Here is a 27,248-nt window from a genome sequence, read left to right on the forward strand (position 1 = left end):
CATAGAAAATAGAAGCAGGAGAAGGCTATTCGCTCCTTTGAGCCTGCTCTGCCATTCAGTTTCAGCAGGGCTGAACAATACATCACAGGAACAGGCCCTCTGCCCATCAAGTCTGCACTATCCCTCTGTTCTCCTCCTGTTCATGTGTCTTATCAAGATACACCTTGAACGTTGCTAACATATCTGCTTCCACCACCTCCACTGGCAGTGCATTCCACGCACCCATCACCCTCTGTCTGAAAAACTTTACCCGCATGTCTCCCCTAAACTTACCACCTCTCATCTTAAACCTGTGACCTCTTGTAGTCGACCTTTCCACCTTGGGAAAAAGCATTTGACTATCCACCCTATCTATGCCTCTCAATTTTGTAGAATTCTATCAGGTCGCCCCTCAGCCTCCGTCTTTCCAGTGAAAACAATCCAAGTTTATCCAACCTCTCCTCATATCCAAAATCCTCCAGACCAGGCAACATCCTGGTATACCTTCTTTGCACCCCCTCCAAAGCATCCACGTCCTTCTGGTAGTGTGGCGACCAGAACTGTGCACAATATTCCAAATGCAGTCTAATTAAAGTTTTATATAGCTGTAACATAACTTACCAACTTTTACATTTGATGCCCCGGCCGATAAAGGCAAGCATGCTGTGTGACTTCTTGACTACTTTATCCACCTGTGTTGCTACTTTCAGGGATCTGTGGAGCTGTATACCCAGATCTCTCTGTATGTCAATGCTCCGAAGGGTTCTGCCATTTACTGTATAATTGGCACTTGAATTTGATCTTCCAAAAAGCATCACTTCTCATTTGTTTGGATTAGCCTCTATCTGTCATTTCAGTGCCCAAGTCTGCAATCTATCAGTATCCAGCTGTATCCTTTTACAATCCTTGTCAGTAAAACTCTGCCAGTTTATGTGTCATCTACAAACTTATTAATCAGATGACCGACATTTTCCTCCAGATCATTTATATATATTACAAACAACAAAGGTCCCAGCACTGACCTCTGTGGAACACCACTAGTTACTGATCTCCATTCTGAAAAACACCCTTCCACTGCTACTCTCTGTCTTCTGTGATCAAGCCAGATGTGTATCCATCAAGCCAGCACATCCCAGATCCCATGAGACGTCATCTTTTGTACCAGCCTGCCATAAGGGACCTTATCAAATGCTTACTAAAGTCCATGTAGACAACATCCATTGTCTTTCCCTCGTCAATCATTCTTGTCACCTCCTCAGAAAGCTCAATCAAGTTGGTGAGACGTGACCTTCCCCAAACAAAACTATGCTGCCTATCACTAACAAGTCCAAATGCGAATCAATCCTATCTCTCAGAAACATCTTCAACAGCTTCTCCACCACTGACGTCAGGCTCACCGGCCTGTAATTACCTGGATTATCTCTGTTTCCTTTCTTAAACAAAGGAACAACATTAGCCATTCTCCAGTCCTCTGGAACCTCGCCTGCGGCCAAAGAGGATGCTAAGATAAGGATGTTAAGGTTCCTGCTAATTTCTCTCTTGCCTCCCACAGTTTCCTGGGATAGATCCCACCCAGCCCTGGGACTTGTCTACCTTAATGCATTTTAAGACACCCAACATTTTCGCCTACACTATATTGACCTGCCCAACACTCTGGTGAATATTGATACAAAGTACTCATTAAGGATCCCATCCACCTCTTGTGGCTCCACATATAAACTCATAGAAATCATAGAAACCCTACAGTACAGAAAGAGGCCATTCGGCCCATCGAGTCTGCACCGACCACAATCCCACCCAGGCCCTGCCCCCATATCCCAACATATTTTACCCACTAATCCCTCCAACCTACGCATCTCAGGACACTAAGGGGCAATTTTAGCATGGCCAATCAACCTAACCCGCACATCTTTGGACTGTGGGAGGAAACCGGAGCACCCAGAGGAAACCCACGCAGACACGAGGAGAATGTGCAAACTCCACACAGACAGTGACCCAAGCCGGGAATCGAACCCAGGTCCCTGGAGCTGTGAAGCAGCAAAAACAAAGAACAATGCTAACCACTGTGCTACCGTGCCACCCCATCCTTTATCCTTGGGTGGGCTTTTCCCTAGCTACCCTCTTGCTCCTAATATATGTATAAAATGTGTAAAATCAATATTGTGATCCACCCCCCGCCGTATCTCTTGATCCCTTTAGCCCCAAGAGCTATATCTAATTTCATCTTGAAATCATTCAATGTTTTGGCCTCAACTACTTTCTGTGAGAGTGAATTCCACAGATTCGCCATTCTCTGGGTGAAGAAATTTCTCCTCACAGTCGCTCAAGGTTTACCCCTTATCCTCAAACTATGACCCCTAGTTCTGGACTCTCCCACCATCAGGAACATTCTTTTTGGATCTACCCTGTCTAATCCTGTTACATTTTATGTTTCTATGAGATTCCCTCTCACTCTTCAAAACTCCAATGAATGTAACCGACCTACTCTCTCAACATATGGCAGACTTCCCATCCCAGGAATCAGCCTGGTAACCCTGCATTCCCTCTATAGCAAGGGCATCCTTCCTCAGATAAAGACACCAAAAAGGCACACAATACTTCAGGTGTAGCCTGCAGTAAATCATCCCTATTTCTATACTCAAATCCTTTCGCTATGAAGGTCAACATACCATTTGCCGCCTTTACTAACTGCTGTACTTGCGTGCTTGCTTTTAGCGACTGATGCACGAGGGTACCAAGGTCTCGCTGAGTATCCATCCCTCTGGGGTTCTCACTGGGGTTCCGGACGGGGAGGAATTTCTAAAATGAATACTGGAAGGTTCTTTGGAACAGTATGTAGATAGCCCGACTAGAGAGGGGGCTATACTGGACCTAGTTCTGGGAAATGAGCCCGGTCAGGTCGTCAAAGTTTCGGAAGGGGAACATGTGGCAAATAGTGACCACAACTCTGTTACCTTTAGGATAGTAATGGACAAAGATGAGTGCTGTCCTACGGGCAGGGTGCTAAATTGGGGGAAGGCTAACTATAGCCGGATTAAGCAGGAATTGGTGGACGTTGATTGGGAGAGGATGTTCGAGGGTAAGTCCGCGTCTGGCATGTGGGAGTCTTTTAAGGAACTATTGATAAGGCTGCAGGATAGGCATGTGCCTGTAAAAAGGAAAGATAAGAAAGGTAGGATTCGAGAGCCGTGGATAACCAGGGAAATTGAGGATCTGATTAAAATGAAAAGGGAGGCGTACGTTAAGTCCAGGCAACAAAAAAACAGATGGAGCTCTGGAGGAATACAGAGAGAGTAGAAAAGAACTCAAACGGGGAGTTAGAAGGGCAAAAAGAGGTCACGAGATGTTCGTAGCAGGCAGGATTAAGGAGAATCCTAAGGCATTCTGTTCATACGTTAGGAACAAAAGAGTTGTCAGGGAGAAAATCGGACGTCTCAGGGACAAAGGAGGGGAATTATGCTTAGAATCCAAGGGAATAGGGGAGATCCTAAATTAATACTTTGCATCGGTATTCACGAAGGAGAGGGACATGTTAACCGGGAGTGTCTCGGAGGGAGGTGTTGACCCGTTGGAGAAAATCTCCATTACAAGGGAGGAAGTGTTAGGTTTTTTTAGGGAACATTAAAACTGACAAAGCCCCAGGGCCTGATGGCATCTATCCTAGACTGCTCAGGGAGACGAGACATGAAATTGCTGGGCCTCTGACGGAAATCTTTGTCGCTTCTTTGGACACAGGTGAGGTCCCTGAGGATTGGAGGATAGCGAATGTGGTCCCGTTGTTTAAGAAGGGTAGCAGGGATAACCCGAGAAATTATAGGCCAGTGAGCTTGACGTCCGTGGTAGGGAAGTTGTTGGAGTGGATTCTTAGAGACAGGATGTATGTGCATTTAGAACGGAACAATCTCATTAGTGACAGACAGCATGGTTTTGTAAGAGGGAGGTCGTGCCTTACAAATTTGGTGGAGTTTTTTGAGGAAGTGACAAAAACGGTTGACGAAGGAAGGGCCGTGGATGTCGTCTATATGGATTTCAGTAAGGCATTTGACAAAGTCCCACATGGCAGGTTGGTTCAGAAGGTTAAGGCTCATGGGATACAAGGAGAATTGGCTAGATGGGTGGAGAACTGGCTTGGCCATAGGAGACAGAGGGTAGCGGTCGAAGGGTCTTTTTCCGGCTGGAGGTCTGTGACCAGTGGTGTTCCGCAGGGCTCTGTACTGGGACCTCTGCTATTTGTGATATATATAAATGATTTGGAAGAAGGTGTAACTGGTGTAATCAGCAAGTTTGCAGATGACATGAAGATGGCTGGACTTGTGGATAGCGATGAGCAATATGGGCAATACAACAGGATTAAGATAGGCTGGAAAATTGGGCGGAGAGGTGGCAGATGGAATTTAATCCCGATAAATGCGAAGTGATGCATTTTGAAGAAACAATGTATCATAGAATCACAGAAAGAGGCCATTCGGCCCATCGAGTCTGCACCGACCACAATCCCACCCAGGCCCTACCCCCATATCCCTACATATTTTACCCACTAATCCCTCTAACCTACGCATCTCAGGACACTAAGGGGCAATTTTAGCATGGCCAATCAACCTAACCCGCACATCTTTGGACTGTGGGAGGAAACCGGAGCACCCGGAGGAAACCCACGCAGATGCGAGGAGAATGTAGGGAGGAGTTATACAATAAATGGCGGAGTCATCAAGCGTATAGAAACACAGAGGGACCTCGGTGTGCAAGTCCACAAATCCTTGAAGGTGGCAACACAGGTGGAGAAGGTGGTGAAGAAGGCATATGGTATGCTTGCCTTTATAGGACGGGGTATAGAGTATAAAAGCTGGAGTCTGATGATGCAGCTGTATAGAACGCTGGTTATGCCACATTTGGAGTACAGCGTCTAGTTCTGGTCGCCGCACTACCAGAAGGACGTGGAGGCATTAGAGAGAGTGCAGAGAAGGTTTACCAGGACGTTGCCTGGTATGGAGGGTCTTAGCTATGAGGAGAGATTGGGTAAACTGGGGTTGTTCTCCCTGGAAAGACAGAGAATGAGGGGAGATCTAACAGAGGTGTACAAGATTATGAAGGGGATAGATAGGGTGAACGGTGGGAAGCTTTTTCCCAGCTCGGAGGTGACGTTCACGAGGGGTCGCGGGCTCAAGGTGAGAGGGGCGAAGTATAACTCAGATATTAGAGGGATGTTTTTTACACAGAGGGTGGTGGGGGCCTGGAATGCGCTGCCAAGTAGGGTGGTGGAGGCAGGCACGCTGACATCGTTTAAGACTTACCTGTGAAGTAGGCAATTTTCCAAAAGCCATATTGGCACCATTCATAACGTGCCTACAATGGAGAGGGGAACACCCGGATGGATATTCGTTCAAACCCCTTCTGCACAGCTGAGAGACCTGAGGGATGGGGGTGCGTGCATGCCTTTGTCCCTAAAAATGATTCGTGCGCTGAGGCACATTGTGCTCTCCAGGAGTGCCGGGTCCGGGAAGGACACTTCACTTGTGACTGCAAGCAACAAAAATGCATTGCAGTCACCGCGGGTAGGCAGCTTATGTGTGGCAAGTGCAACGGCACCCACGTAAGCTCAGCCTCGGGGACATACCCATTTGATTCTCACCAAGGGGTACAATCAAGTGGACAGTCCCGGGGGAGGGAAGGTCCCACAAGATGGGACCATGTGGTCAAACGACCCCGGGGTAATGCATGTTATCGGGTTAAAGAAGGTTACGTGTTTTTTTTCAAAAATGTATACATGACGGCCACAGACAGGCCTCCAAGGTTCTTTTCCGTAGGGACAATCAGACCTCTCACGGTTCCGTGCCCAAGCGAGGGACATGTCCAGAAACGCATAGTGACCAGGGCCATCAGCGCAGAATTCTGCGCCGACTGGCAGGCCCCTGTCACATTAGGGTCTTCTCTGGGGTATGGATTTCTGGGGACACTATCCCTAGGAGGCACCGCAGGGGTGATCAGCGCCAGTAATAGGAATTTCTTCATATGTGGACTGACCATTTTAGGAAACCACACCCTACAAGCACAGGGTGCAATTGACCAAGAACTCGCAGAACTCAGACTATACACACAGCAAACGAGATATGCAGTAGACTATCAGCTAGCCAGACAAGGAGGGGTATGCACCATCATCAAAGGAAAATGTACACGACGAGACACTAAACATAACAGCAGCCATGTTCGGGATACAAAAGCAATTGGATAGCTTTAAACAGGGATTAACAGGGACTGATGGGTGGTTAGGGTGGCTGTTTAACACAGTTTGGGGAGCATACATTATGAAGGGATTAATCTTAGTAGTAGCCATCCTGTTCACACTCTGCCTGGGCCTAACCTGTATTAAAGTGATATGTGCAAATATTACATCAAGAATGCTACCCACTGCCAGTATCCAGATGCAAGAATTTAACCACGCCACAGAGGAAGAGGAACAACGGCAAGGACGACATCTGTACAAGTCACTGTACCTCTGAAGATCGTCCATGGGGGGTCAGCCATGAATGGGACCCCCTGGACGAGAGGAGGGACTGATGTAGGCAATTTTCCAAAAGCCATATTGGCACCATTCATAACATGCCTACAATGCAGAGGGGAACACCCGGATGGATATTCGTTCAAACCCCCTCTGCACAGCTGAGAGACCTTTAAATTTCAAAGCCAACGAAAGATCCTTATTCTGCCCAGCAACAGCGCGAAGCTGCATTTTAAACCGGCCTTTGGCCAAGAAAGATCGGGATATCTGCGAGTCAAGACCGAGAGTGGGCTATATGGCATAACCAGACTATCAATAAAATATTACAGGAATAAAATGGCCAAGGCAGGCAAAGAAACTTAACAAACTAGGGTAAAAGGAATAAAAGATTAGATTAAATCTCCCTACACACAGCAGGACAAAATGACATTAACACCTAATCTCGCAAGCAGGGAACACAGACACAAAACAATGAGGTCAATTCAGATAAGGGGACACATAGAGGGGATAATGGGAAACACATTAAAACACCGGGGCAAGAACAGGTAGTCCCATTAACACAAACACACACCATACAAATGCAAATTGACAAGCCTCCCAGAGAACTTCCTGACCCGACAGACCACTTTATTCATATTGTAAAAATGCATAATAAAATGTTCCCGCTCGAATTTGGATCCCTATAAAGATCCAGAGCTGATGTGAAAGGATTGAGATCAACGTGGCCAAGCCACTGTTTCGGAGCTGGTTACGTCGGTTCTCCCTGGGTTCCCAGTAATTGTACAATAAAGAAAAACACTTTGAACGTTGCCTTGCGACTCGACTTCTTTGAATGCACTGGTACAAGGGATTTTTCCCTACAACACCTGGATAGTCACATGAGCAGCCTGGGAATGGAGGGCTACAAACGATTGGTCTAGTTGGACCAAGGAGCGGCACAGGCTTGGAGGGCCGAAGGGCCTGTTTCCTGTGCTGTACTGTTCTTTGTTCTTTGACATGCCCGATCATTGACACGGATGCCATCATCTTACGTGAGAACACTATCCAACAGGTACATACACTTGCAACTCGGCCAACGTTGTCTACCTGATACGCTGCAGGAAAGGATGTCCCGAGGCATGGTACATTGAATCATAGAATCCTACAGTGCAGAAAGAGGCCATTTGGCCCATCGGGTCTGCACCAACCACAATCCCACCCAGGCCCTATTCACATATCCCTACATATTTACCCACTAACCCCTCTAACCTATGCATCCCGGGACACCAAGAGGCAATTTAGAATGGCCAATCAACCTAGCCCGCACATCTTTGGACTGTGGGAAGAAACCGGAGCACCCGGAGGAAACCCATGCAGCCACAGGGAGAATGTGCAAATTCCACACAGACAGCGACCCGAGCCGGGATTCGAACCCAGGTCCCTGGAGCTGTGAAGCAGCAGTGCTAACCACTGTGCTACTGTGCCGCCCCAATAGGGGTGGTAGCATGGGGGGGTAGCATGGGGAGACCATGCAGATACTACGAAACGGATGAATGAACACCGCTCGACAATCACCAGGCAAGAGTGTTCTCTTCCTGTGTCGGAACACTTAAGCGGTCACGGGTATTCGGCCTCTGATCTTCAGGTAAGCGTTCTCCAAGGCGGCCTTCACGACACATGAGTGTGTCTGGGGGCGGCACGGTAGCACAGTGGTTAGCACTGCTGCTTCACAGCTCCAGGGACCTGGGTTCGATTCCCGGCTTGGGTCACTGTCTGTGTGGAGTTTGCACATTCTCCTCGTGTCATAGAACATAGAAAGCCACAGCACAAACAGGCCCTTCGGCCCACAAGTTGCGCCGATCACATCCCCACCTCTAGGCTGCGTGGGTTTCCTCCGGGTGCTCCAGTTTCCTCCCACAGTCCAAAGATATGCGGGTTAGGTTGATTGGCCATGCTAAAAATTGCCCTTAGTGTCCTGAGATGTGTAGGTTAGATGGATTAGTGGGTAAAATATGTAGGGATAAGGAGGTAGGGCCTGGGTGGGATTGTGGTCGGTGCAGACTCGATGGGCCGAATGGCCTCTTTCTGTACTGTAGGGTTTCTATGATTTTCTATGAGTGCGCAGAATCGCTGACCAGTGACTGATAGCCAAGTTCCGAACATGTGAGGACGGCCTCAACCGGGATCTTGGGTTCATGTCACACTTATTGATTGGGAGAGGCTATTCGGGGGTAAGTCCACGTCTGGCATGTGGGAGTCTTTTAAGGAACAGTTGATAAGGCTGCAGGACAGGCATGTGCCTGTAAAAAGGAAGGATAGGAAAGGTAGGATTCGAGAGCCGTGGATAACCAGGGAAATTGAGGATCTGATTGAAAAGGAAAGAGAGGCGTACGTTAGGTCCAGGCAACTGAAAACAGTTGCAACTCTGGAGGAGTACAGAGAGAGTAGGAAAGAACTCAAACGGGGAGTTAGAAGGGCAAAAAGAGGTCACGAAATGTTCTTGGCAGACAGGATTAAGGAGAATCCTAAGGCATTTTCTTCATATGTTAGGAACAAAAGAGTTGTCAGGGAAAAAGTCGGACCTCTCAGGGACAAAGGAGGGGAATTATGCTTAGAACCCAAGGGAATAGGGGAGATCCTAAATGAATACCTTGCATCGGTATTCACAAAGGAGAGGGACTTGTTGACTGGGAGTGTCTCAGAGGGAGGTGTTGACCTGTTAGAGAGCATCTCAATTACAAGGGAGGAAGTAACTGACAAAGCCCCAGGGCCTGATGGCATCTATCCTAGACTGCTCAGGGAGCCAAGAGATGTAATTGCTGGGGCTCTGATGGAAATCTTTTTCTCTTCATTGGACACAGGTGAGGTCCCTGAGGATTGGAGGATAGCGAATGTGGTCCCGTTGTTTAAGAAGGGTAGCAGGAATAACCCGAGAAATTATAGGCCAGTGAGCTTGACGTCTGTGGTAGGGAAGTTGTTGGAGTGGATTCTTAGAGACAGGATGTATGTGCATTTAGAACGGAACAATCTCATTAGTGACAGACAGCATGGTTTTGTAAGAGGGAGGTCGTGCCTTACAAATTTGGTGGAGTTTTTTGAGGAAGTGACAAAAACGGTTGACGAAGGAAGGGCCGTGGATGTCATCTATATGGATTTCAGTAAGGCATTTGACAAAGTCCCACATGGCAGGTTGGTTCAGAAGGTTAAGGCTCATAGGATACAAGGAGAGGTGGCTAGATGGGTAGAAAACTGGCTTGGCCACAGGAGGCAGAGTGTAGCAGTCGAAGGGTCTTTTTCCGGCTGGAGGTCTGTGACCAGTGGTGTTCTGCAGGGCTCTGTACTGGGACCTCTGCTATTTGTGATATATATAAATGATTTGGAAGAAGGTGTAACTGGTGTTATCAGCAAGTTTGCGGATGACACGAAGATGGCTGGACTTGCGGATAGCAATGAACATTGTCGGACAATACAGCAGGATATAGATAGGCTGGAAAATTGGGCGGAGAAATGGCAGATGGAATTTAATCCCGATAAATGCGAAGTGATGCATTTTGGAAGAACTAATGTCGGGGGGAGTTATACAATAAATGGCAGAGCCATCAAGAGTATAGAAACACAGAGGGACCTCGGTGTGCAAGTCCACAAATCCTTGAAGGTGGCAACACAGGTGGAGAAGGTGGTGAAGAAGGCATATGGTATGCTTGCCTTTATAGGACGGGGTATAGAGTATAAAAGCTGGAGTCTGATGTTGCAGCTGTATAGAACGCTGGTTAGGCCACATTTGGAGTACTGCGTCCAGTTCTGGTCGCCGCACTACCAGAAGGACGTGGAGGCGTTAGAGAGAGTGCAGAGAAGGTTTACCAGGATGTTGCCTGGTATGGAGGGTCTTAGCTATGAGGAGAGGTTGGGTAAACTGGGCTTGTTCTCCCTAGAAAGACGGAGAATGAGGGGAGACCTAATAGAGGTGTACAAAATTATGAAGGGTAGAGATAGGGTGAACAGTGGGAAGCATTTTCCCAGCTCGAAGGTGACGATCATGAGGGGTCACGGGCTCAAGGTGAGAGGGGCGAGGTATAACTCAGATATCAGAGGGACGTTTTTTACACAGGGAGTGGTGGGGCCTGGAATGCGCTGCCAGGTAGGGTGGTGGAAGCAGACACACTGGCATCGTTTAAGACTTACCTGGATAGTCACATGAGCAGTCTGGGAATGGAGGGATACAAATGAATGGTCTAGTTGGACCAATGAGTGGCACAGGCTTGGAGGGCCGAAGGGCCTGTTTCCTGTGCTGTACTGTTCTTTGTTCTGTCTGTAACCCCCATGACTTGCCTGGGCTTGCAAAATCTCACTAACTGTCCTGGCTGGAGACAATACACATCTCTTTAACCTGTGCTTAACCCTCTCTCCACTCACATTGTCTGTACCTTTAAGACTTGATTACCTGTAAAGACTCGCATTCCAACCATTATTTTGTAAATTGAGTTTATGTCTTTATATGCGCTATTTGAGAACTGAAATCCCACTCACCTGATGAAGAAGCAGCACTTTGAAAGCTAGTGGCTTTTGCTACCAAATCAACCTGTTGGACTTTAACCTGGTGTTGTGAGACCTCTTATTGATGACAGAAGCCAAAGGGTGGTTGCAGAGGGTTGTTTTACAAACTGGAGGCCTGTGACCAGAGGTGTGCCTCAGGGATCAGTGCTGGGTCCACTCTTATTTGTCATTTGTATTAATGATTTGGATGAGAATATAGGAGGCATGGTTCGTACATTTGGTGGCAAAGTGGACAGTGAGGAAGGTTATCTCGCATTGCAACGGGATCTTGATCAATTGGGCCAGTGGGCTGACGAATGGCAGATGGAGTTTAATTTAGATAAATGCGAGGTGATGCATTTTGATCGATTGAACCAGGGCAGGACTTACTCAGTTAATGGTAGGGTGTTGGGGAGAACAAAGAACAATACAGCACAGGAACAGGCCCTTCGGCCCTCCAAGCCCGCGCCGCTCCCCGGTCCAGGATTGAATCCTGAATCCAGGATCCCCGCCCAATTTTCCAGCCTATCTACATACCAATATCCTATCCACTGAGCTGTCCCTCACAGCTACGATGCTTTGTTCATTACAACCTATTAACTTACCCCCACCCCCCAATTCCAGACCATGTGATCTCCAGGGAGAGGCGAAAACCCAGAGTGAAAAACCCCAGGGCCAATATGGGGAAAAAAAATCTGGGAAATTCCTCTCCGACCCTCTGAGACGATCGAAACGAGTCCAGGAGATCACAATGGCCCTGATCACAAAATGCTTCCCAACCCTAGTCATTTCCACTTCCACGAACACCATATGAATTCCCTGCCCCCGAGACAGGTTCCCAACTATCCGCAGTCTCACTCTGTACTGGCACCAGCAAGATGATCATAGAATGAAGCCTTGAAACGAGAAACCAGGAACAATTAGCCCGCGCCGCTCCCTGGTCCAAACTAGACCACTCTTTTGTATCCCTCCATTCCCACTCCGTTCATATAGCTGTCTAGATAAGTCTTAAGTTACAGAACAAAGAGATCCAGGGATACATGTTCATAACTCCTTGAAAGTGGAGTCACAGATGGACAGGGTGGTGAAGAAGGCATTCAGCATGCTTGGTTTCATTGTTCAGAACATTGAATACAGGAGTTGGGACAGGTCTTGTTGAAGTTATACAAGACATTTGGTAAGGCCATACAAAGAACAAAGAACAAAGAACAGTACAGCACAGGAAACAGGCCTTCGGCCCTCCAAGCCTGTGCCGCTCCTTGGTCCAACTAGACCAATCGTTTGTATCCCTCCATTCCCAGGCTGCTCATGTGACTACCCAGGTAAGTCTTAAACGATGTCAGCGTGCCTGCCTCCACCACCCTACTTGGCAGCGCATTCCAGGCCCCCACCACCCTCTGTGTAAAAAACGTCCCTCTGATGTCTGAGTTATACTTCGCCCCTCTCAGCTTGAGCCCGTGACCCCTCGTGATCGTCACCTCCGACCTGGGAAAAAGCTTCACCCTATCTATACCCTTCATAATCTTGTATACCTCTATTAGATCTCCCCTCATTCTCCGTCTTTCCAAGGAGAACAACCCCAGTCTACCCAATCTCTCCTCATAGCCAAGACCCTCCATACCAGGCAACATCCTGATAAACCTTCTCTGCACTCTCTCCAATGCCTCCACGTCCTTCTGGTAGTGCGGCGATCAGAACTGGACGCAGTACTCCAAATGCGGCCTAACCAGCGTTCTATACAGCTGCATCATCAGACTCCAGCTTTTATACTCTATACCCCGTCCTATAAAGGCAAGCATACCATATGCCTTCTTCACCACCTTCTCCACCTGTGTTGCCACCTTCAAGGATTTGTGGACTTGCACACCTAGGTCCCTCTGTGTTTCTATACTCCTGATGACTCTGCCATTTATTGCATAACTCCTCCCTACATTATTTCTTCCAAAATGCATCACTTCGCATTTATCCGGATTAAATTCCATCTGCCACCTCTCCGCCCAATTTTCCAGCCTATCTATATCCTGCTGTATTGCCCGACAATGCTCTTCGCTATCCGCAATTCCAGCCATCTTTGTGTCATCCGCAAACTTGCTGATTACACCAGTTACACCTTCTTCCAAATCATTTATATATATCACAAATAGCAGAGGTCCCAGTACAGAGCCCTGCGGAACACCACTGGTCACAGACCTCCAGCCGGAAAAAGACCCTTCGATCACTACCCTCTGTCTCCTATGGCCAAGCCAGTTCTCCACCCATCGAGCCACTTCTCCTTGTATCCCATGAGCCTTAACCTTCTTAACCAACCTGCCATGTGGGACTTTGTCAAATGCCTTACTGAAATCCATATAGACGACATCCACGGCCCTTCCTTCATCAACCGTTTTTGTCACTTCCTCAAAAAACTCCACCAAATTTGTAAGGCACGACCTCCCTCTTACAAAACCATGCTGTCTGTCACTAATGAGATTGTTCCGTTCTAAATGCACATACATCCTGTCTCTAAGAATCCTCTCCAACAACTTCCCTACCACGGACGTCAAGCTCACCGGCCTATAATTTCCTGGGTTATCCCTGCTACCCTTCTTAAACAACGGGACCACATTCGCTATCCTCCAATCCTCAGGGACCTCACCCGTGTCCAAAGAAGCGACAAAGATTTCCGTCAGAGGCCCAGCAATTTCCTCTCTCGTCTCCCTGAGCAGTCGTGGATAGATGCCATCAGGCCCTGGGGCTTTGTCAGTTTTAATGTTCCCTAAAAAACCTAACACTTCCTCTCTCGTAATGGAGATTTTCTCTAACGGGTCAACACCTCCCTCCGAGACACTCCCGGTTAACACGCCCCTCTCCTTCGTGAATACCGATGCAAAGTATTCATTTAGGATCTCCCCTATTCCCTTGGGTTCTAAGCATAATTCCCCTCCTTTGTCCCCGAGAGGTCCGATTTTCTCCCTGACAACTCTTTTGTTCCTAACGTATGAATAGAATGCCTTAGGATTCTCCTTAATCCTGCCTGCCAAGAACATCTCGTGCCCTCTTTTTGCCCTTCTAACTCCCCGTTTGAGTTCTTTCCTACTCTCTCTGTATTCCTCCAGAGCTCCATCTGTTTTCAGTTGCCTGGACTTAACGTACGCCTCCCTTTTCATTTTAATCAGATCCTCAATTTCCCTGGTTATCCACGGCTCTCGAATCCTACCTTTCCTATCTTTCCTTTTTACAGGCACATGCCTATCCTGCAGCCTTATCAATAGTTCCTTAAAAGACTCCCACATGCCAGACGCGGACTTACCCTCGAACATCCTCTCCCAATCAACATCCACCAATTCCTGCCTAACCCGGCTATAGTCAGCCTTCCCCCAATTTAGCACCCTGCCCGTAGGACAGCACTCATCCTTGTCCATTACTATCCTAAAGTTAACAGAGTTGTGGTCACTATTTGCCACATGTTCCCCTACCGAAACTTTGACGACCTGACCGGGCTCATTTCCCAGAACTAGGTCCAGTATAGCCCCCTCTCTAGTCGGGCTATCTACATACTGTTCCAAAGAACCTTCCAGTACGCATTTTACAAATTCCTCCCCGTCCGGTCCCCCAGCTCTAAGCACTTTCCAGTCTGTGCCAGGGAAATTAAAGTCCCCCACTACAACAACCCTATGTTTTCTGCACCTATCCAGAATCTCCTGACATATCCTTTCCTCCACTTCCCGTGGACTGTTGGGTGGTCTGTAGTACACCCCCAGCATAGTGACTGCACCCTTCCTGTTTCTGAGTTCCACCCACAGCGACTCAGTACATGACCCCTCTAAGTTGTCTACCCTCTGCACCGCGGTAATATGCTCCTTAACTAATATCGCTACTCCCCCACCTTTTTTAGCCCCTCCTCTGTCTCGCCTAAAACACTGATACCCCGGAATATTCAGCTGCCAGTCCTGTCCTTTTAACCAAGTTTCCGTCACCGCAACCACATCCAAATTCCGCACAAGCATTAAGGCCCTAAGTTCGTCTGTTTTGCCCGTTACACTCCTCGCATTGAAGCAGATGCACTCCAGACCTCCAGGCCCAGTCAGGTCCTCCTCCTCCAGAGTGCTCCTCTTCTTAGCTAGCCTTGCCCTGGCCCCCAGCTCGACCCCAGCCTCAGTATTTACTGACCTCCTGTTTTGTTCCCCACCCCCCTGCCACACTAGTTTAAATCCTGCCGAAACACTCGAGCAAAACTCCCAGCCAGGATATTTGCTCCCTTCCAGTTAAGGTGTAACCCATCCTTTCTGTACAGTTGCCATCCTGACTTGAAGATTTCCCAGTTATCTATGAATTTAAAACCCTCCCTCTTGCACCAGTCCTTTAGCCACGCGTTCAACTGTAGAATCTCCCTGTTCCGAGCCTCACTTGCACTAGGCACCGGGAGCAGTCCAGAGATTGCTACACTGGAGGTCTTACTTTTTAGCCTAGCACCCAACTCCCTGAATTTCTCTCGTATGACCCCCCTGCTCTTCCTACCTACATCATTTCCCCCAATGTGTACAATCACATCCGTTTGACTACCTTCCTTTTTAAATATGCTTCCTACCCTCTCGGAGACATCCAGTACCCCGGCACCAGGGAGGCAGACTACCATCCTGGATTCTCGTTCAGTCCCACAGAAGCGCCTGTCCGTGTCTCTAACTATTGCGTCCCCCACAACTATCGCTCTCCTAAACCCCTTCTTTCCCTTCCGGACCCCTGAGCCTGTCCCCGTGGAGGCGATCTGGTCCTCGTGGCTTACCCCTGGAGGGTCATCCCCCTCCACAGAATCCAAAACAATATACCTATTGTGGAGGGGGACAACCACAGGGGATCCCTCCACAGACTGCTCACTCCCTTCCCTTCTCCCATCTGTTGCCCATCCCTTTCTCTTATGGGAGACTGCCACTGGGGTGCTTTCTGGCACATCACCCTTCTGACTATTACCCCTCCTAACCGTGACCCACGTGTCTTCCTTCCGAGACCCTGGTGTCACTACCTGACTATAACTTTTATCTATGACTCTCTCATTTTCCCTAACTAAACTGAGTTCATCGAGCCTCAGCTCCAGCTCCCTTACACGATCCTTCAGGAGATGCAGTTCCACACATCTGGCACAGATATGGACTTCCGGGAAGCAAGTTGTCTCCAGGAACTCCCACATCCCACACCGAATGCAGTATACTGGCCTCCCACTCATACCAGCCATGTCCTTTTTAGTTTTGGGGATAAAACAAAAAGGGGGTGTAACCGAAGAAAAACAAACAAACAACCTTCCTCGCCGAAGCCCTGTGAGCCAAAGCCCTTTTAGCTCTCACTCTGTCCCCTGCTCACTCTACTGCCCGCTAACGACGCTGCCCGCTCAAAGGTGCGGCCTACTTTTAAACCCTCCAAAATCTTCCCAGGCTGCTGCTGGGCCTATTTCCTGTTTAGAAAAAAAAACCTCCGATTTTTTTCACTAATTTAAACTGAAAAATAATTAAATAAATTAATTACTCTACTGCAGCCCGAGCAGCACTCCCACAGTGAGACACCAACTGTAACACTCTACTGCAGCCCGAGCAGCACTCCCACAGTGAGACACCAACTGTCACACTCTACTGCAGCCCGAGCAGCACTCCCTCACTGAGACACCAACTGTCACACTCTACTGCAGCCCGAGCAGCACTCCCACAGTGAGACACCAACTGTCACTCTCCACTGCAGCCCGAGCAGCACTCCCTCAGTGAGACACCAACTGTCACACTCTACTGCAGCCCGAGCAGCACTCCCTCACTGAGACACCAACTGTCACTCTCCACTGCAGCCCGAGCAGCACTCCCTCACTGAGACAGCAACTGTCACTCTCCACTGCAGCCCGAGCAGCACTCCCACAGTGAGACACCAACTGTAACACTCTACTGCAGCCCGAGCAGCACTCCCTCAGTGAGACACCAACTGTCACTCTCTACTGCAGCCCGAGCAGCACTCCCTCAGTGAGACACCAACTGTCACACTCTACTGCAGCCCGAGCAGCACTCCCACAGTGAGACACCAACTGTAACACTCTACTGCAGCCCGAGCAGCACTCCCTCAGTGAGACACCAACTGTCACACTCTACTGCAGCCCGAGCAGCACTCCCTCACTGAGACACCAACTGTCACTCTCCACTGCAGCCCGAGCAGCACTCCCTCACTGAGACAGCAACTGTCACTCTCCACTGCAGCCCGAGCAGCACTCCCACAGTGAGACACCAACTGTAACACTCTACTGCAGCCCGAGCAGCACTCCCTCACTGAGACACCAACTGTAACACTCTACTGCAGCCCGAGCAGCACTCCCTCAGTGAGACACCAACTGTCACTCTCTACTGCAGCCCGAGCAGCACTCCCTCACTGAGACACCAACTGTCACTCTCCACTGCAGCCCGAGCAGCACTCCCTCACTGAGACAGCAACTGTCACTCTCCACTGCAGCCCGAGCAGCACTCCCACAGTGAGACACCAACTGTAACACTCTACTGCAGCCCGAGCAGCACTCCCTCAGTGAGACACCAACTGTCACTCTCTACTGCAGCCCGAGCAGCACTCCCACAGTGAGACACCAACTGTCACACTCTACTGCAGCCCGAGCAGCACTCCCACAGTGAGACACCAACTGTCACTCTCTACTGCAGCCCGAGCAGCACTCCCACAGTGAGACACCAACTGTCACTCTCTACTGCAGCCCGAGCAGCACTCCCACAGTGAGACACCAACTGTCACACTCTACTGCAGCCCGAGCAGCACTCCCACAGTGAGACACCAACTGTCACTCTCCACTGCAGCCCGAGCAGCACTCCCTCAGTGAGACACCAACTGTCACTCTCCACTGCAGCCCGAGCAGCACTCCCTCAGTGAGACACCAACTGTCACACTCTACTGCAGCCCGAACAGCACTCCCTCAGTGAGACACCAACTGTCACTCTCCACTGCAGCCCGAGCAGCACTCCCTCACTGAGACACCAACTGTAACACTCTACTGCAGCCCGAGCAGCACTCCCTCAGTGAGACACCAACTGTCACTCTCCACTGCAGCCCGAGCAGCACTCCCTCAGTGAGACACCAACTGTCACACTCTACTGCAGCCCGAGCAGCACTCCCTCACTGAGACACCAACTGTCACACTCTACTGCAGCCCGAACAGCACTCCCTCAGTGAGACACCAACTGTCACTCTCCACTGCAGCCCGAGCAGCACTCCCTCACTGAGACACCAACTGTCACACTCTACTGCAGCCCGAGCAGCACTCCCTCAGTGAGACACCAACTGTCACTCTCCACTGCAGCCCGAGCAGCACTCCCTCAGTGAGACACCAACTGTCACTCTCCACTGCAGCCCGAGCAGCACTCCCTCACTGAGACACCAACTGTCACACTCTACTGCAGCCCGAGCAGCACTCCCTCACTGAGACACCAACTGTCACACTCTACTGCAGCCCGAGCAGCACTCCCTCAGTGAGACACCAACTGTCACACTCTACTGCAGCCCGAGCAGCACTCCCTCAGTGAGACACCAACTGTCACACTCTACTGCAGCCCGAGCAGCACTCCCTCAGTGAGACACCAACTGTCTTGGAATGCTGTGTACAATTCTGGTCACCCTATTATAGAAAGGATATTATTAAACTGGAAAGAGTGCAGAAGAGATTTACTAGGATGCTACCGGGACTTGATGGTTTGAGTTATAAGGAGAGGTTGGATAGACTGGGATATTTTTCTCTGGAGTGTAGAAGACTGAGGGGTGATCTTATAGAGATCTATAAAATAATGAGGGGCATAGATCAGCTTAGATAGTCAATATCTTTTCTCAAAGGTCGGGGAGTCTAAAACTAGAGGGCATAGGTTTAAGGTGAGGACGAAGAGATACAAAAGGATCCAGAGGGGCAATTTTTTCACACAGAGGGTGGTGAGTGTCTGGAATGAACTAGTAGTAGTGGCAGGTACAATTTTGTCTTTTAAAAAGCATTTAGACAGTTACATGGGTATAGAGGGACATGGGCCAAATGTGGGCAATTGGGACTCGCTTTTGGGTTTAAAAAAAAAAGGGCGGCATGGACAAGTTGGGCCAAAGGGCCTGTTTCCATGCCGTAAACCTCTATGACTGTAGGACTCTATGACACAGTTTCGGCAAGGAATCCACTGCTTGGAAGTGTGGTGGAGGTGAGTCCAATCGAGGCATTAAAAAGAGCATTAGATGATTATTTGAATAGAAACAATGTGCAGGGTACTGGAAAAAGGCAGGGAAATGGCACAAAGTTATGATTCTCCTTTGGATGGGCCAAATATTCTCCTCCTGCACTGTAACAATTCTGTGATGCTGTACACCAAGATCTAGATCACTAATACATGTCAGAAAGAGCAAGGACCACAACACTGACCCATGGGAAACTACTATTAGCATTCCTCTGGTCCGAAAAATATCCATCAATCACTGCTTTTTGTTTCTTGTCGCTCAGCCAATTTTGGCTCCATGCTGCTACTGTCCCTTCTATTCCATGAACTATAACTTTTCTCACATGTCTGCTGTTCGGCACTGTATCAAAGGTCTTTAGAAAGTTCATTTACACCACATCAATAGAGCTACCTTCTCTATTACCTCTTCAAAAAACTCAAGCAAGTTAGTAAAACAGGATTTTTCCCTCAACAAATTCATGCTGACTTACCTTAATTGAGCCGTATTTACTCATGTGATGATTAATTTTGTCCCCAGTTATTGTTTCGTTAAATATCTCAGCCATGCCCCAGCCTCCACAGCCACCTTTTGATCCTTAATTGGCCCTACTCTTTTGTCACCTTTTTACTATTTACTTGTCTGTGAAAGACCTTTAGATTTCCTAATATGTTAGCTGCCAGTCTCCTCTCCTTGCTCTATATTTTTCGCAGAATCATAGAATCCCTACTGTGCAGAAAGAGACAATGGGGCTTAGCAAGTCTGCACCGACTCTCTGAAAGAGCATCCAACCCAGCCCTTCCCCTCCACCCGATCCCCATAAATCTACGCATTTCCTATGGCTAATCCACCTAACCTATATATCTTTGGACACTAACGGGCAATTTTGCATGGCCAATTCTCTGCTTCATCTGAATCATTATCATAGAATATCTACAGTGCAGAAGAAGGCCATTCGGCTCATCTCATCCGCACCTACTCCAACAGAGGATCTTACCCAGGCCCTATCCCATAACCCCACGTATTTACCCCACTCATCCTCCTAACCTAGACATCTTGGAATGCGAAGGGATAATTTGCATGGCCAATCCACTTAACCTACACATCTTTGAACAATCTTTTTCATCCAGAGAGCTCTGGATTTGGTTATCCTACCTTTCCCCTTTGTGGAAAAATAGCTTGAATATGTCTGAAATATCTCTTCTTTAAAGGTTACAGTTTTTCATAGAATCATACAGTGCAGAAGAGGCTCTTTGGTCCATCGAGTCTGCACCGACACGTGAGAAACACCTGACCTTCCACCTAATCCCATTTACCAGCACTTGACCCATGGCCTTGAATGTTATGGAGTGCCAAGTGCTCATCCAGGTGCTTTTTAAAGGTTGTGAGGCAACTCGCCTCTACCACCTTCCCAGGCAGCACATTCCAGACCGTCACCAGCCTCTGGATAAAAAGGTTTTTCCTTTTTCCCAGGTCGGTGGTGACGTTCATGAGGGGTCATAGGTTCAAGGTGAGGGGGAGAGGTTTAACACGGATATCAGAAGGACGTATTTCACACAGAGGGTGGTGGGGCCTGGAATGCGCTGCTGGGCAAGATGGTGGAGGCAGACACACTGGGAACGTTTAAGACTTATCTAGATAGCCACATGAACAGAGTGGGAATGGAGGGATACAAAAGAATGGTCTAGTTTGGACCAGGGAGTGGCGTGGGCTTGGAGGGCCGAAGGGCCTGTTCCTGTGCTGCATTGTTCTTTGTACATAACCCTTAAACCTCCTGCCCTCACCTTGAACAGGTGAGTCCCCTCATGACAGACCCTTTAACTAAGGGGGACAGCTGCCAGTCTCATCTCCTTGATCTATATTTTTTGCAGAATCATAGAATCCCTACTGTGCAGAAAGAGGCAATAGGACCTAGCAAGACATCCACCCTGTCTATGCTCCTCATAATCTTGTACACCTCGATCAGATAGCCCCTCAGTCCTCTCCGCTCCAATGAAAACAACCCAAGCTTATCCAAACTCTCTTCATAACTTAAATGTTTCCATCCCAGACATATTCTGGTGAACCTCCTCTGTGCAAATCACATCCTTCCGATTATGTGGTGACCAGAACTGCACACAGTATTCTAGCTCTGGCCTCACCAAAGTTCTTTGCAACTCCAACATGACTTCCCTCCTTTTGTAATCTGTGCCTCGATTGATAAAGGCAAATGTCCAGTTTCACCACGCTTTTTCACCACACCACTAACAAGTCCTTCAGCGATCTATGGACAAACACGCCAAGTTCCACAGAATTTCCGAGTGTCATGCCATTCACAGAATATTCCCTTGTCAAATTACTCCTTCCAAAGTGTATCACCTCATACCTTTCAGTGTTAAATTCCACCTGCCACTTATCTGCCCATTTGACCATCTTATTTATATCTTCTTGCAGCCCAAGACACTGAGCCTCACTGTTAACCACACGGCCAATCTTCGTGTCATCTGCAAAATTACTAACCTTACCCCCCACGCAGTCATCTATGTCATTTATATAAATGAGGAATAATAGAAGACTCTGCACAGATCCCTGTGGTACACCACTAAATAGTGACATTCAGTCACGGTAGCACAGTGGTTAGCACTGCTGCCTCTCAGCTCCAGGGACCTGGATTCGATTCCCGGCTTGGGTCACTGTCTGTGTGGAGTTTGCATGTTCTCCCTGTGTCTGCGTAGGTTTCTTCCCACAGTCCAAGATGTGTGATTTAGGTTGATTGGCCATGCTAAATTGCCCATAGTGTCGTGGGATGCATAGGTTAGAGGGATTAGCAGGGTAAATATATGCGGTTGTGGGGATAGGGCTTGGGGTGGGATTGTTGTCAGTACAGACTCGATGGGCCGAATGCCCTCCTTCTGCACTGTTGGGTTTCTATGATTCTATTGTCTCCTACAATTGAGCCAATTTTGAATCAACTTTATCAAATTACCCTGTATCCCACGTGCATTTGTCTTATTTATAAGTCTCCCATGTGGGACCTTGTCAAAGGCATTGCTGAAATCCATGTAAACTACATCAACTGCACTACCCTCATCTATATACCTGGTCACATCCTCAAAAAATAGTCACATTTGTTAGGTATGACCTCCCTCTGACAAAACCAGGCTGACTATCCCACAAGTAGCTGTTCCCAGTCTACCTTGGCCAGATCATGTCTTATTTTATTCAAATCCATTCTCCCCCACTCCAAAATTGTTTCTTTGTCCATAACAAGCTTAAATTGTACCATGTTGCAGTCGCGATCACTAAAATGCTCCCCCACCATGACAAAGAACAGTGCATGTCCATCCTGAATTCCAATCAACTGACATTTGACTCCCACATGTCAGATGTTGATTTAACCTCAAACAGTCTCCCCCAATCCAAACTCCTCAGATCCTCCCGAATGTTGTTGCCGTTAGTCTTTCCCCCAATTTAACACCTTCGCCTGAGGGCCACTCTTGTCCTTATGCACAAGCACCTTAAAAGTTACGGAATTATGATCGCTGTTCCCAAAATGCTCTCCTACTGAAAGTTCAATTACCTGGCCGGGCTCATTCCCCAATACCAGGTCTAATATGGCTCCTTCCTGAATTGGGCTACTTACATACTGTTTCAAGAAATCCTCCTGGACGCTCCTCACAAATTCTGCCCCATCCAAGCCCCTAGCAGTAAGTGGGTCCCAGTCAATATAGGGAAAGTTAAAATCACCCACCAGAACAACCCTGTTGGTTTTGCATCTTTCCAAAATCTGTCTGCAAATCTGCTCCCCTTTCTCCTGGCTTCAACAGCCTCAACACCCAGTCCAGCTTAATTCCCCAGAATTACGTCCAGCACAACACCATTCCTTTTTGGACCCTCCACATATTGACATAAAATGTACACATTTCAAGAAATCGACTCCATCCAAGCCCTTAACACTATGGGCAGAATTTTACGAGAAGAATTCTAAGTGCCGAGCTTGCATGAAAATGGGAGATATTCAGATCCAAGTCCAAAATTAGTAACTTGTGCACTTAGACAATTAAAAAAAGGGCTAGACCATTTCTCGTCACTCGATGGAGTGGGCGGGGCTTAACTCACCAGCAAGCCTGCAGCTCACGTCAGAGCCACAAAATGCACGTGTGAAAAATGGACCAAACGCCAGCTCTCCTGACAGAACCCCCCCCATCCCCCCACACCTCTCCGGGCACCCCTCACACACGGCCCCTCCCATCACTCCCCTGCACCTGATCACAAAGTGACATAGAGTCATAGAGGTTTACAGCATGGAAACAGGCCCTTTGGCCCAACTTGTCCATGCCGCCTTTTTTTTTAAACCCCTAAGCTAATCCCAATTGTCCGCATTTGGCCCATATCCCTCTATACCCAATCGTACCCATGTAACTGTCTAAATGCTTTTTAAAAGACAAAATTGTACCCGCTTCTACTACTACCTCTGGCAGCTTGCTCCAGACACTCACCACCCTCTGTGTGAAAAAATTGCCCATTCTGGACACTTTTGTATCTCTCCCCTCTCAACTTAAACCTATGCCCTCTAGTTTTAGACTCTCCTACCTTTGGGAAAATATATTGACTATCTAGCTGATCTGTGCCCCTCGTTATTTTATAGACTTCTATAAGATTACCCCTCAGCCTCCTACGCTCCAGAGAAAAAAGTCCCAGTCTATCCAGCCTCTCCTTATAATTCAATCCATCAAGTCCCGGTTGCATCCTAGTAAATCTTTTCTGCACTCTTTCTAGAAATCATAGAGAAATCATAGAAACCCTACAGTACAGAAAGAGGCCATTCGGCCCATCGCGTCTGCACCGACCACAATCCCACCCAGGCCCTAACCCGATATCCCTACATATTTACCCACTAATCCCTCTAACCTACGCATCTCAGGACACTAAGGGCAATTTTTAAGCATGGCCAATCAACCTAACCCGCACATCTTTGGACTGTGGGAGGAAACCAGAGCACCCGGAGGAAACCCACGCAGACACGAGGAGAATGTGCAAACTCCACACAGACAGTGACCCAAGCCAGGAATCGAACCCAGGTCCCTGGAGCTGTGAAGCAGCAGTGCTACCGTGCTGCCCCAATTTAGTTTACTAATATCCTTTCTATAATAGGATGACCAGAATTGCACACAGTATTCCAAGTATTCCAATCTAGTTTACTAATATCCTTTCTATAATAGGGTGACCAGAATTGCACACAGTATTCCAAGTGTGGCCTTGCCAATGTCTTGTACAACTTCAACAAGACGTCTCAACTCCTGTGTTCAATGTTCTGACCGATGAAACCAAGCATGCTGAATGCCTTCTTCACCACTCTCTCCACCTGTGACTCCACTTTCAAGAAGCTATGAACATGTACCCCTAGATGTCTTTGTTCTGTAACTCTCCCCAACGCCCTACGATTAACAGCTGTACAAAACTCTGGTGCGGCCACACTTGGAGTATTGTGTACAGTTCTGGTCACCGCATTATAGAAAGGATGTGGAAGCATTGGAAAGGGTGCAGAGGAGATTTACGAGGATGTTGCCTGGTATGGTGGGAAGGTCTTATGAGGAAAGGCTGAGGGACTTGAGGTTGTTTTTGTTAGAGAGAAGAAGGTTAAGAGGTGACTTAATAGAGGCATACAAGATGATCAGAGGATTAGATAGGGTGGATAATGAGAGCCTTTTTCCTCGGATGGTGATAGCTAGCACGAGGGGACAGAGCTTTAAATTGAGGGGTGATAGATATAGGACAGATGTCAGAGGTAGGTTCTTCACTCAGAGAGTAGTAAGGGCATGGAATGCCCTGCCTGCAGCAGTAGTGGACTCGCCAACATTAAGGGCATTTAAATAGTCATTGGATAAACATATGGATGATATTGGAATAGTGTAGGTTAGATGGGCTTTAGATTGGTTTCACTGGTCGGCGCAACGTCGAGGGCCGAAGGGCCTGTACTGCGCTGTAATGTTCTATGTTCTATATTAACTGAGTAAGTCCTGCCCTGGTTCAATCTACCAAAATGCATCACCTCGCATTTGTCTAAATTAAAATTTAGAGAGTGACAGTTGGTGTCTCAGTGAGGGAGTGCTGCTCGGGCTGCAGTGGAGAGTGACAGTTGGTGTCTCAGTGAGGGAGTGTTGCTCGGGCTGCAGTGGAGAGTGACAGTTGGTGTCTCAGTGTGGGAGTGCTGCTCGGGCTGCAGTAGAGTGTGACAGTTGGTGTCTCAGTGAGGGAGTGTTGCTCGGGCTGCAGTGGAGAGTGACAGTTGGGGAAGTGTGGGGAAGTTTTTTGTTTTCTTTTTTTCTTGCTGGTAATGGCTTCAGGGATGGCAGTTCAGGCAGTATGCTGCATCTCCTGTGGGATGTATGTGGTGAGGAAATCCAGTAGTGTTTCAGGAGATTTTAGTTGTAAGAAGTGCATTAGATTGCAGCTTCTGGAGGAGCGTGTAAAGGAGCTGGAGGGGGAGGTAGAGGAACTCCGCATAATTCGGGAGGCGGAGGTGGAAGTTGATAGGAGTTATAGAGAAATAGTAACTCCTAGAAATGAGGCTTGGGTCAATGCCAGGAGGAGGGGTAAGAAGCAATCGGGAAGACAATCCCCTGGGGCGGTTCCCCTCCATAATAGGTTTTCGGTGCTGGAGGCTACAGTTGAGGAGGAATCAACTGAGCATAGAGAGCAGATCTCTGGGGGTGAGCCGAGTGAGAAAGCTCAGGTGGTTAGGGGCTGTAAAAGACTGGGCCTTGTGATTGGGGACTCCACAATTAAGGAGACAGATAGGAGGGTCGGAACTAAAGGTAGGGACTCAGGGTTGGTGTGTTGCCTACCAGGGGCTGGGGTCCGGGATGTGTCTGACAGGGTATTCAGGACTCTTAGGGGGGAGGGAGATAAACCACAAGTTATTGTACATGTGGGGACACACGACATAGGGAGGATAGGGGAAGGGGATATTAGGCAGGGATTTATGGAGTTGGGGTGGAAACTAAAGGCCAAGACTGACAGAGTGGTTATCTCTGGACTCTTGCCTGTACCACGGGATAGTTTAGAGAGGAATAGGGAGAGGGAAGGTTTGAATTCATGGCTGAGGGGATGGTGCAGGAGGGAGGGGTTCAGGTACTTAAGCAATTGGGGCTCGTACTGGGGAAGGTGTGACCTCTATGAGAAGGATGGTCTACACCTTAATCAGAAGGGGACCAATATCCTGGGGGGTAAATTTGCTAAGGCCATGCAGGGAGGTTTAAACTGATTCGGGGGGGGGGAGGGATCCTGAGTAGTGGGGCTGAAAGTGAGGGATGCATGGATGGGGACTGCAATGCACGGCATTGCAGAGGTGGGGTGGAGCAAGGTTTGAAATGTGTATACTTCAATGCCAGGAGTATTCGCAATAAAGTGGGTGAACTTGCAGCGTGGATCAGTACCTGGGACTTCGATGTTGTGGCTATTTCAGAGACATGGATAGAGCAGGGGCAGGAATGGATGCTGCAGGTCCCGGGGTTCAAATGTTTTAGTCGAAGTAGGGAAGGAGGTAGAAGAGGGGGAGGGGTAGCATTATTGGTCAGAGATTGTATCACAGTGTCAGAGAGGAGGTTTGATGAGGACTTATCTGTTGAGGTAGTATGGGCGGAGATTAGAAATAGGAGAGGAGAGGTCACCCTGTTGGGAGTCTTTTATAGACCTCCTAAAAGTTCTAGAGAGGTTGAGGAAAGGATTGCGGAGTCAATCCTGCTTAGGAGTGAAAGTAATAGGGCAATTGTTATGGGGGATTTTAACTTGACTAATATTGACTGGAATTGTTATAGCTCTAGCTCGTTAGAGGGGTCAGTTTTTGTTCAAAGCGTGCAGGAAGGTTTTTTGACTCAGTATGTAGACAGGCCAACTAGAGGTGAGGCTATATTGGATCTGGTGCTGGGAAATGAGCCAGACCAGGTGCTAGACTTGGAAGTTGGTGTGCATTTTGGTGATAGTGACCACAATTCGGTTACGTTCACCTTAGTGATGGAAAGGGATAGGCATGAACCTCGGGCCAGTGGTTTTAGCTGGGGGAAGGGTAATTATGAGGCTATTAGGAGAG

Source organism: Mustelus asterias, chromosome 3 (assembly GCF_964213995.1).
Source record: "Mustelus asterias chromosome 3, sMusAst1.hap1.1, whole genome shotgun sequence".
NCBI classification, from domain to species: Eukaryota; Metazoa; Chordata; class Chondrichthyes; order Carcharhiniformes; family Triakidae; genus Mustelus; species Mustelus asterias.